At 34.6% G+C, this 13,324-nt stretch overlaps 1 long non-coding RNA gene across 2 annotated transcripts; it reads left to right on the plus strand.

Annotated features, from left to right (window-relative positions):
- Positions 1-780: 780 nt before the first annotated feature.
- LOC128219859 (uncharacterized) lies at positions 781-6,876 on the plus strand. Of its 2 annotated transcripts, XR_008258679.1 has the most exons (7): positions 781-935; positions 1,354-1,454; positions 3,511-3,615; positions 4,126-4,250; positions 4,619-5,222; positions 6,085-6,217; positions 6,623-6,876. It is a non-coding gene; the product is annotated as an uncharacterized LOC128219859 (long non-coding RNA). The 2 variants fall into 2 exon arrangements; XR_008258678.1 differs by having other exon boundaries at positions 4,619-6,217.
- Positions 6,877-13,324: the final 6,448 nt, after the last annotated feature.

Raw genomic sequence — 13,324 nt, forward strand, 5'->3', positions numbered from 1 at the left:
ATACTACTGTTAGTAAGGGGTTAGTTTTCCTGCGCCCTGTACCCATATCGGGTCACCTACTAACTCCGTCACGTATATATCACGTCTACAACCTGTTTACATGTTCCATTTATTCGGAAAATAAACGCCATATTGGTACTATATAAATTTGGTGCCCGAACATGGAATAATATGGGGTCACCGCGTGACCTGTTCTGAACATATGCCGTTGCGCCATTTATGTTTGAGGCGTGATACACTTCTATGTTTTACATGTTCATATTATCACTGAGTAAATGATGTTAACAATACATGTACGTGTTTTCAAAATGTCTCGTTCAGAAAGTCGCATTATTAACGGAACACAATATATTGACTTTAGTAAGAAAGTAAGGCAAACTATTTTAAGAATCCACACGATAATGCTCCCGGACAGGCCGTGTTCTTTGGAAGGATAGACTATGGCTGGAACAGATGCAGACGTTCGTTTTTGCTTCCGCTTGCGATATTTTTGTCAAACGCATGATCCCTAGAAAAATAGAAAAAAACACATATGTATATTTAAAGTTCGATTAATCAAATATTTTATCTTCAAGTTCATTTCATGTTCTATTTAAAGATACGTTTGCCAACATTCCTAAGATCTTAGTCTTAATGATGACTTAGCAATTCTTATCTATATGTTTCTACGGTAACAAGGCTCAGGTATACTTGAAATTCAAATATAGCAAAACTAATGATATATATATATATAACGTACCTCTAGTTGACTACTTTGCATCTGTTAACACGCTATGTATATCGGGTATCTCGCCTAAATGAACAATCACTTCCTATATCAAAGGAGCTATTACAATTAAGTGTTGGTTTTATAACGATGTGCTTAATCCTCTTTTGATACCGATTATGAGCGTTTCATTATAACTTGGACTTTTAAAACAAAACAGAGGACAGAGGTTTGTTAACATCTAGATTTATTTAAAAATAAAATAACTGTATACACTAATTTATAAACTGTTTAAAATTGTTACATAAAGTAAAATACATGTACTCTTTTTGTTGCTTTTTCTTATTAATCGAACTTTATAACTTGGTTTTACAATTTTCATACACTGCATTTACTGTATTTGAGTGGATTGACCCTGTTTCTGCGGCACGAATATTTCTATATTTAGTTAAACAGTAGAGTCTTAACGAAAAAAGAATCCTTTTCCAAAAACTTTCCTTCAACTCTTCTACATGTTCATGTTTTAACATTACGAGTAATACCATGCTGCTACTTCTGCGACTGTCACCTGTATATTCTAATGCCATCATTCTATTTTATCATTATTATCTAAAAAGTTATAATAATGATTTTTGCATATGTTCCAGGAGAAAGTCACTTTATCTTGCCTACTGTGTTTTTGAGCGATTTAAAGATGCTGTCTTTGGCAAGGTTACAACATGTGTTTTGATTCTATTGATCGCATCTGGTACGCCCTTTTTCGCTTGCTTTATAATACATTGTATTATACTGTATTAAATACTTCTTTAATGTAAATTCAATTAAAATGCTTTTTGTAAAATTTCAAATATATTCTTGATATCAGACTTCATATCAAATCATAGAAACTACTTAAAGGGGATTAAAGAAGTTGAATTGAAAGTGTTTATTGTACACATATTTCGAATAAGAAATTGGTGTTTAGTACGAAAAATACGGTTGTGCGAGCTCATTTTTTATCATCGTGGAAACCAAAATAAAATAATAACGGGTTGTAATAACCCCTTGAAAAACTTCTCATTATCAAATTACCTTATTAGCATCAAGTGACGACCTAACTGATAACTTCGTTGTAAAGAATATTTCAACATTAACACATTAAACGTTTAAATATTGACAACCTTCTTTTTAATGAAGTCAATTTTAAAATCGTGTTTACATGTTTGTATTTTATAATAATGAATTACATAAAACTCTTCCGGAGTAACTGTATACCGTTGTGTAATGAATATGCAGGCCCATAATATCCGATTATCAATCCTGATTCTGTTGCAACATTACATTTTGACCCCGTTGAAAATGGACCCCAAGGTTCATTTTTCAACGGGGGACTGATAATTTTCGTAACGTATCCGTTAACTAATGACCATTCCACGTGTAAAAGTTTGACCCTAATTAAAAAACTGAACAACTGTATTCGGTTCATAGTTCAATTTAAAAACTTACATTATTAGTCGGTGCGAATGCTAATCACCATTTTTTAACATTTATGTACTTTCCAGGATTGTAACGGTAATAAATTTAAATAAGTGCTACCATACTTATTCACTAAAGTAAAAATATGAAATGTTTGCAAAGCCAAGGACTATTGCTGTGCTGATTCTGGTCAGATATATCAACTTAAAGTTTTGATGCTGATTAATTAACATTTTCACCATTAAGTTTGATGTCTGTGGGAGCATGACGTCCGACAAAAGTTTCGGGTCGTCTGATTAATATAAGTGTCACCATCTTTGCATGGCATACACATAATAATGACTGTTATTAATCAGTAAGGCCTAAAACAGTTATCTGAGTTTAGGGCAACGTCCTCAAAAATTATATAGAGTGGGGACACATTTTTTAGTCAAGTTAAAACAGCAAAGCAGGTCGCAAATGTGTACCATGACATTTCGTATATTTTGTATTCAATTATTCATACCTTTTTTTTAAATGTTATCAACTAAAAAAGGATTTCACTGTCAACAACAACTTAAAATCGGAACATCGGATTTTATTAGGGTTAAAACAACTCTATGGTCCCTGGGTTTTGTCAGGTAGAGTCGGGTTGCCCTAAACGTACGAGTATGTGTTGTTGTAGAAAAAACCTTATTTGCAAAAATCCATGGAAACCAGTTATATGTTTTATGCACTTCTGTTAAACCATTAATAACGGTTTAAGCCTTAAAACATTAATTTTCAAACGGAAATATGAAAATCTACGATCTGATTGTTTGTCAGCAATCTTCTATCATTGGTCTGCTGATATTTACACAAAAATTGGCTTTTTCCAAGACAAAAAATAAAACAAAATGTAAAAATAGTATATCTGTGATAGTGCAGCTTTAAAGAGCCCCGCATTCGTTTTATTACCGGAATTTGATAAGTTGAGCGTAGCGGCGTATACTGCGCTATGTTTCATTTAAAAGTATGAAAAAATAGTGAAGTTATTTTTGTTTAAAGTCCTCGTTCGAAGCAAAATGTTGCCCTCCGACTTAGCATTTATGACGCAATTTGTACGTGGTATACACACACTGTAAATGAGGCGTTAATATTTCCAATTATTTAACCAATCGGATGATTATATTTCTTTCGTAATCATAACATTTGACACAGTTGCATGATCTGATTCATTTTGGGCACATGCCTGGTTGGTAGGTCCAGATAAAACGCTTCTAGGAGTATACTTTACATTAATTTGTGCTGGCTGATTAGTTAATTTTCTTATGGTCATAATACGGCGCATAAAAATGGCTTAAGTCGTACACTGCCTTGATTGTTTTCAGTTTGACGGTCATGGATTTGTTTACAAGGGCCACACACTACCGGTGTGGTTTACAGGAGCATGTATGACGTCGGATGTCGCTTACCAACTAAGGCTTCCATTGGAGGTCAGTTAAAGGGGAGGGTTCGAGTGAAAATAATTTTGAGTGCATAAACAGCTAGAAAAATATATTTAACACTGTTTCTATTGTGTTGTGACAGCATTGGTCAAATTGGATATAAAAATAATTTTCTTTCGTCATTATAAACACTTTGTCCATGTAATTTTGATGAGTAGTTGAATAAATAAGCACGGTCATTACTGTCAAATACTTACTTTATTTTAAACTTATTTATTTTACAACGATTTTGAAACTAGTTATTACAACATTATATAAATCACTCTCGTTGGCACGATTTTACGCGAGAGTGTGGTCTTGTGTTGTGGGGGAAACCGGAATACCCGGAGGAAACCCACTTATCCGGCTTGGTGACTACAAACCAAACTCACATGCGCCCAGGCCGGGAAACAAAACACTTGTAACCGACACAAGTCATTACTTCAAATGATAATGGTCATACCATTTCATTTTACCATTTTTTAAAACAACGAACACAAATCAAACCTATTTGTACAGGTCAGACTGGCTTCAACATTTCCGTGACAAACGACGACCACACATACAGTAATGAGATAACTGCCGTACGGACAGACAAACACTGTGCCAACTGTCTTCAATCAGGGACGTCGTGTACGGTAAAGGTAGGCTCTAATCCAGTATCTTTTATTAATTTATCGCTAATAAACTGTAAAACATAAACAGTATTGATAGTTGCGATTTGCTAAATTTATTACAATCTAATGTTTGATATATACAAATGTATGTTGAATACACTTGTTTAAAAAAGTGAATTATCAACTTTTGATTTAATTGCATTAAGGTTTTACTTATATACATATATACATGCATACATGTAGAGAGAAATGGCTACGTTTCAAACAAGAGAAAGTTATATGTAAATGAAGCACGGCAGATAAAATCATTTGGTGAATAAACCGGATCTGCCCGTACATAATATAACTACCCCAGCATAAATGCAAATGTAAGGTTAATGTTTCTCGTGTTTCAGTCTGGCACCTGTCTGATTGAGGGTAACTGTAGGACGGCGGGGAGGTAAAAGCATGGATCATTAAGTGCTCTTAGAAACGCGCTTGACACGTTGTGATATATTGAGTGGATTCTCCACAGGAAATAGAACTTGACTGCGATCCAAATGTTGATATTGCCAAGTTCGTTTTGTGAAATTCAGTCACTTGAAAGAAAACCTTCCAGATTCAAAATATTACTGCACAATGTATAACTTCTTTCATTGTCAGATAATTATATCAGAGTGCCATCGAAACTTATCAAATATTAACGAAATAGCCAATTGTCAAACGTTCTGGTGTTCCGATACGGCGATATACATATCGGAACTTATGTTTGTATCAAGATGTCCCTTTTACATAATCCAGCCGTTGCTACGAGATTCTGCGGGCTGAAAACTGTCAAGAACAAAATACGTAATAACTCGAATATTGTTAGGACATTTCTACGAGATTACAGAAAACTCTGTACATTTGTACAGACATTCGGAGCAAACATGTACCCCGGTCACACAGTCCTGAAACATTCACCATTCATTGAAACGAATGTCGATCATCAAGGCGTCCAACACCACAGCTGACTGTCAAGTATTTTGAAAAAACTTACACAGTGTCTTAGTGTTGACAAAACATAATTATTTCAAGAGGTTTGATATCTGGATATTGTAAGTTGTAGAAATATTGGAATAGGGATTTGTGTGCATAAATCTGGTTAACAAAAAGGAGGCGAATTCGGTTAGGAATGGTCAATTATTTTACACATTTATAATGCATACATAATATGAACTGATCTTTTTATTCATTTATTTGATACAACATCACCATTGCTGCCAATACTGTCGTCAAAAGTTTTTACTATACCTCGAGTCTTGCATTATAAGATAGTATGGGAGGACTTTGGGGTTACTATTGATAAATGTTATGATTAACTGATAGATTTATCTTTAAAAATATTACCTGTTTTGAAAGTGAAAGTAGATTACTTTTTATTAAAACACTATCACATTTCTAAAGTCTGATTTATGGATATTAGGCCTTTAACTGTAAAAACTTGCAGCCTTTTTATCTTTAAAGAAAGTGAAGAAATTATGCAGCCAATGAGCACGGACAGACCTTCATAATTTCTAAGCAACAAATGAAAGAAGTCCGACACACTTGCATAAATGAGCATAAATGAGTTTGGGATAAAAAGTTCGTTTATGACCCATAATCATTACCAAGACCAAATCACGAAATTCGATTTCTTGCCAAACGTATTAATATTTTTGTTAAAATTTCGAAGGACAAAAGTTCATATTAGAACAAAAACTGTGTCCTTTACAAAGCTTAATTTTATTGTCACTTGAGCGTATCGTTTAGATAAAATGCCTGAGACAGAACGAGTAGAGCTTAACATGATTGTGCATGCACAGAAAACAACATTGATATAATTATTTTAATACCTTTTTAGCTCACAGAGCGGATGTCAGTGTGCTCATAATCACGCGCTGTACACGCGTGCTGTGACGTAGGCGGGTTACAGTGTCAAGCGGCAAATTCCAACCAGTGTGTGAAGTGTGGGGATACCAAGAGCTGTGGACATCGTGAGTGAATATAAATAAAAAGCTTTAAGCTTAGTGATAAAAGATGGGCTAAAAAAAAGTTCTTGGCTCCGTTTACATTTTGGATTATAGGCAAAAGTTGACTTCCTCTGTTCTTTACAATACAAAGTTTGATTTTCAACACCTATCTTACCATTTTCCTCTTTTCCTAGCCCTGGCTGTCCATTCAACTTGCATTTATAGAGACTGACTAGAAATAAGAGATATATGTAGGTAGACGTGTATTTATAGAGGCAGACTAGGGAGAAACATAAGATTAGGGGTATATGTAGGACACGCACTCCAGTGTTATAAGTATCGTTCTTTAGCAGTTTTCTTAATCGAGCGTAAATTAAAATAAAATAGTGTTAAATTAAAATTACCTAAATGTGTTTCCGTCCATTGCAGGTATGGGTGCATGTCAATGTGGACGTACCCACCGGAATCAATGTGTCGCCTGTGACCATTTGGACCAATGCGGCAACAAACCCTGGACCGCCGATGGCCTAGGGCCCTTTAATATATTTCAAACCCAGTCGGTGGGTGTAGTGAATGTAACCGTTTAACAGCGGGAACACGGACACTTAAAAGAATTAGAATAGCATTAATTGTATTTCTCTATTTCTTCGTTTCTTAACATCGGTCTTGTCACTTGAATTATCAACATAACGTATCAATAAAATTATTTTTCTTCTGAGTGTCAACTAATTCATCGTTTCTTCGGAATCCCTTGATATATGAAGTGTTGCATTGTTCTAACTTTGCGGTAAACTTCCAGTATAAAAGGTGCAAACATTATACAAGGCTTAATATCAATTGCGACTAGAAACAAAGAATAACAGCTAGGTTTGTGCCTTTGATGATTTTTTTATCTGACTCGGCTGCCGAATTTATCGCTTGAGCCGAACTCATGTATTTGTTTTATAGATTTAACTCTGTGGATTTATACTACTGTCCACTTTTGAACTAAGGGAATTCAGGAGCACAGAGATATGTGTTTGATGACGAGGAACTGAAAAGTGACGACAGTGGTCATGAATTTTCAGAGTATTCAGAGTTGCAAACAAAAAAGGTCGGGGGAAAAACCAAGTCAAGCCTAAACTATGGGTCAACAACAGAAATCCGGAACGATGTCCTGTAAAAACGTTCAAAATATATGATGAAAAACGGCCAGTCTGCTACGCTGATCCAGATCATCCATTACATTGCAGCAACAACAGTTGTCAGCCCTAAATAGAGTTATTTAATACCAAACGGTTATCTATCCGTGAATACTAGAAATCCACGTTTAACTGTATGCATACCACTTCAGAAAATTTCGCATCTATAGATGACGTAAAATACAACACAGCTTATTTGATGATCGGAATCAAATAGCTTTAAAATGACAAAGCACATGGAACCTATTCTGAAGTATGGAAATTGTCTGCATTCGGCGTAGTTTTAAATCCACTATTTTTAATTAATGTTTTCATGTTGTATGTGCAATGTAGTATATACTCATCATGTATTATCCGATTAGGGAAATGGTGGCGAAAACTTGCATCTTCATGTTTAGACATTGCCAGTATAGTGAAGCCGCACGCTTTCCTATTTCAGACGTTATATGAGTGAGGTTTTCTCAAAACAAAATGAAATAAGGTTGACTATATGCAGAACAACTATCATGTCCACATCGTCAGCGTGATGATTGTGTCATAATACTTTTCTACTAATCACTTAATGAAGGTACAAATACATCCCAGAGCACTTTTATTAGGAAGAAATAAAAGAAACCACACAACTAAAATAAACAAAAATATGGTACATATACGATCTGTTACTTATTATCTTTGACTAAGAATGCAAAATATTAACACTGTGATAAGAATATTCATAGCGCGCATGTCAATGAGACTACTATCCCCAGTACATATAAAGGATATACTTCGTACAGTATCTGCGTCAAAATATCTACACTCAGTACATTACCACGAGTTATTCTCAGATAATACTAAAAGTTCGGAATTTTGTTGTTTCGCATTTACAAGTCAGATTATTAAAGCCATTTTGTTAAAACCTGCCTTTGCCCGTGAACTATTTTCTTCAATCATTTGTTTCAATCATACGACAAAGTGGTCTGAACAAACGTATGTATAAGAGCGATCCATAAAAGCTCTGCGACACCGATAGAACATAAGCCGGCACGTTTCATAAGTATGGAGAATGGCTGTTGATGTGGACATCATTTATTGTATTTTATAACTGTTTGAGAATACCGAATTGCTTCTGGGGTTGAATTGTGCAGCTCATGGCAGCTCATGGCAATAATTGCAGAAGGTAGGGTGTTCCTGGAAGGAAATTAATGGCTATACAATTTGACGTTTTTGTTGAAATATTATGAAGGTGGAGATAAAATTATTATACTTTTCATATTTATGTGTACATTTAAGTAGCCAATGTACAGGTATACGACCTATTGCAATTCCCTTATAACCGACCTTTGCCTAGAATTGCCCAGAGAGTAATATGACCACCGGCATATGAATGCGCTGGACAAGGAAACAACTACAGACATGTCCTATTTTTTGTTTCCGCCGTATGCTTTTCTCCCTCTATCTCGGATGATTAAATGACATACTTTGTTATCACATTTAAATAGGATTGCGTATACACTATGTCGTCTGAAATGTTAAAACGTTTTACAACAATTGTAGACTGACGCACGTTTATACCAGAAGGGTTCATATTTTAATTTGATATAATTCAGAGAAGCAAAGACTACGAATAACGTTCATGGAACATGGTAATAATAGGTTGCTTTTCGTATTTAAAATGATAATATTTTTGTATTTGACCTAGTAATCTACTTGAATATGTGACTTTGTCCATAACTTGACACAAATTTTAGTCAGACTCACTTACCAAATTTCATAAAATTGTTTAGAATAGATTCAAAACAGTTTCTAGATATATTGCAACATATTTTGGTGTCTATTATTTAATAGGTCAAGGGATTCCTGACATAAATGCCAAGCAAAGTTTATTGTTTATAACAGGAATGTTTAACGATACATGACACACACCTATACTGAGTAGAAAAGTGCTGTGGGGTCAAGGAACACAACTCTGGACTAACTGCATATTGCCTATGTATTTTATTATGCTGCAAACTAAGCATTTACAAATTGTGATTATTCAGATCTTGGATAAAACTATTTATTGTTTTCTAACGCACTCGTGTCTTGCAAGGCAAATGATCGTAATACAATCAAAGGTTGTGGCTGAAAATCAGAATACTATTCATCAAATGTAAAAGACTCATTTGAATGAGAAATAATGTATGGCAGACGATTGCACAACAAAATACAAACTTATAAGCTGTAAACGCATGTGATGGAAATGTGTAAAGCGAATTATATTTGCATATATATTTGCGAAAAAAGACGCATTTTGATATATAAAACAAGAAGTATTGACATTTTATGAACGATTTGTTATAACATTATGAAACACACGTTAACGAATCGTTTTCAGTTTTTATAAAACATCCTTAACATGTTAACACTATCAATCTTTATTCGTAGATCATCTCCTAAGCATTTGTTGAAATAGGTAAATGTTTTCTTTTCAAAACTGTAAAATTTCACTTATTTTAGAAACCTTCAAGAAAATAACAAAGTTGAAATAAATATCCTCTTTACGAGATTTTTAAGTATGTTTACATGGGTATAAAATATCTTGAAATAATTACAATACATGTTAGTGTTAATCATTTTACAAAGGGCAGTAATGTCAGGTGCGTACAAGTTTCTTGGTTCATTGATTTGGGTGGAAAACGTCCTTGATTACTGCCCTTGTTTACTGAACGAGTCGTTCTACATTGTGTTTAAATTGAGCCGGTGGGAATTTTGCATAACATAAATTAGTTAAATTTGTATATCTGGAGTAATTTCCTCTCTCACTTTGAAATTTTTTTTAACTTTGCTTCTACGACAGTTTCATTTTAAGCCTTAGCAGGTTGTTATGGTTTATATGGTTAAATTTGTTGAGTGAGTTCTCGATTAATTACTGGATTCATTATTGTGAAGTCCCAAAGGATTCGTGTATGGTTTTTCGTTTGTCCATTCGTTTTGGTTTGACGTTTGCTGCTACAAAAGCAACAATGTATGGGCTGGGGATCGTGCTTTGTCCCAGTGTTTTCTTGTTCATTTTAAATCGTTTTGGAATCATCAAACATTAGATATAACCTCTCCCTCTTTGCATATGGAAGGCATGATAAATGTACCAATTATATATGTCAACATGAGCACTTCATTCCTTAACGATAGTTTGTGTTAATCAATTTAATATAATTTCTGTATAAAGTGCATCCCATCGAAATCGCGTGTTTTTGTTCGAGACTCCTCTCCTATCATGGGGCGCAACAGTACTACCTGGCAGGGCATATTTACTTCGGAACTTATTCTTTGAATGAAATCGTAGCAAAATTCTAGGCAACCAGTCAAAAAATGCAGACGTCGAAAGCTGCCGTAATTCAGTTAAAACAAAATGTGCAGGGATAAGTTGATTGATTTTAATCCAGGTTTTGATTTCATGATGGATGGAACATTTGAGAAACTGTAAAATGACCATGTTGACGACTTATTTCGTAATTTGGAATCGACATTTAAAGTCGAGATTAAAGCATCTAACAATTCAACAAAGTAATAAGGCAAGAACTGAAGAAAGAAGGGGACTTGAATAAAGAATAAGAAGAATTACATGTTCCAAGTTTAGAAGGGATGGAGGAAGACGAAGAAGTCTCACAAGTCAAAGAAAAACACAAAGTGGGCAGTAAAGGTTTTTTGTTTCATATCAGTGTAAAAATAGATTTGATTCTCCGACTTTCTGTATAAATCATACTTATTAATTTGTCAATATAGAAAGAAGTGTTAAAGCATAAAATATATTAAGACTGATAATGAAAATATATACAAAATTCATTTAACAGGGATACGTTATTATAAACAACAATTACAATAACATTATTCGCAATAAATTATAAATTTATTATTATAATAAAATGAACAAATTATTACAGGAAGGAAATTGGCCAAAATGATACACATCAAGGTACGCTGGGCCACTATACATGCCTTCTGTCTCAGAAGAGTAATACGGCCAGACTTTAAGGAAGCTCTACTGCAAAGTCGCCCCGTAGCCATCAGACAAATGTGCACCATTACAATAGTAGAAAGAACATACGATCTAGTCTGAACAGACATTTGACTGACCTTGGCCGCAACAAAGACATTGTTTATGACACGTCATTTAAGGCTACATATCGCACACTTGATGAGTTCATGGAAGAAAAGGGTAAGGCCGGGCTTTCATGACCTATACATCACAAGCCTTTCATTGAGCAAAACGACCTTTCAACCATTTCTAGGTACTTTACCAATGTTCCATTTTCTCCAATAATTCCTCGATAGCGCGTATGGTCCTAACTTGGGTCTCACGCGGTCTTTAAATTCACCAAGTCTTAGTCTGCTCCTTAAAGATGGAATCGAGTATGTCACCCTGAAGCACGACACTCAGCAAAAGAAGTCCGAAGTTGGCTTTACAAGAATGAGGCTCCATCGGACCGCAGAATGTCCTCAACCGGTTGGCCCGTGAGAGCAGAGCCCAGGGCAGTAAAACCGACAAATCTGCACCGATGTTGTTCAATGGCTGCTTCGATGATGCTATCGCCAGACCTGATGCAAATGACATTTGGTTCATCATTGCGGCTCTGTCAAGGCGGTTATAATGCAATTTCATGGCAGACATTTGTTAAGCAAGCAAAACATCAGGTTAGTACTCATGGCCGCAGTCATCCAAGCTATAAACGACAGTGGTTTTGAAGCTCGTCACAAAGTGTTCATGGCCTGGCAGAGAAATGAGGCGTCCTTAAAGTCATATCCTAGAGCACCCAGTGTCGTCCAGATGGAATAGCTCAGTTCCACTGGACGTCTTCTCGCGTTCCTTGGCTCTTCTTCCGTGAAAGCTCCCAATTTCTAAACACGTTACACCACCCACCGCCACTATCGTTTCAAGTTAATTTCTAAAGAAATGACAATGCGCTTGCTGATTTGTCCAAAACCGTATTACAGCATGCACTAAAGGCTCAGCCAAGACTTGAAATGGTTGGCTTCTGCCTCCGATATTTTTGTCAAACGCATGATCCCTTAAATATTTATGAAAAACATATAGTATATTGACATTTCGTTATACATGTATGTGAAATGTGAACTTTTTCGTCAGATATTCCGCATTTGATTAATCTTATTAGGGCATAATTCGTATGTTTTATGTTATTAACATTTATTGATAACAAATGTCATACAAATCATATCATATGTATCTCGGCAATTGAAGCCATTTTTTAACTCTGCTTTGCAAACTAATTGATAATGCTTTTATCATGTGTCCCAAGGTTAAATCGACAACGTTACAATTTAAGCAAATATTATCCATGCCATCAACACGTTTTATAAAGATTGCCACAGTGGTATTTGTATACGTCAGTTAGAGTTTACCATTGTATTGATTGATATAAAATTTAAAGTATATCATATTGGCGTTTATAAAATTAATATTTCTTTATACTGTGTCGGATCTCTCTCTCTCTCTCTCTCTCTCTCTCTCTCTCTCTCTCTCTCTCTCTCTATAATATATATATATATATATATATATATATATATATATATATATATATATATATATTCATACAAACATATATGTATACATATATACTTGTGCATAATTTGACGAAAACGAAAGTCTAGATTTCTATTTTAATCGGAGTGAAGTAATGAATACACGCTGTATAGATATCATAGAAAGCGAAATAGTAATCTTAAAACAGTACAATTATATTCACCACAATCGCATAACTTTAGATACGCTTTTAAAGTTGTAGAATAAAGTCTGATTAAATAAGCAATCATGTCTAAGTCATTGGACCACAAATAACCTTACAGTATACAATTCAAAACATATTGCGATATGGCTAAATTGTATTAATTACCTGTTTACATAGATAACGGGACGCAGCAAGGAGCAACTTTATTTCTTACTCTGGAATGTGCAAGGATTAGTAACAAAATT

The sequence above is a fragment of the Mya arenaria genome, chromosome 15, assembly GCF_026914265.1.
Source record: "Mya arenaria isolate MELC-2E11 chromosome 15, ASM2691426v1".
NCBI classification, from domain to species: Eukaryota; Metazoa; Mollusca; class Bivalvia; order Myida; family Myidae; genus Mya; species Mya arenaria.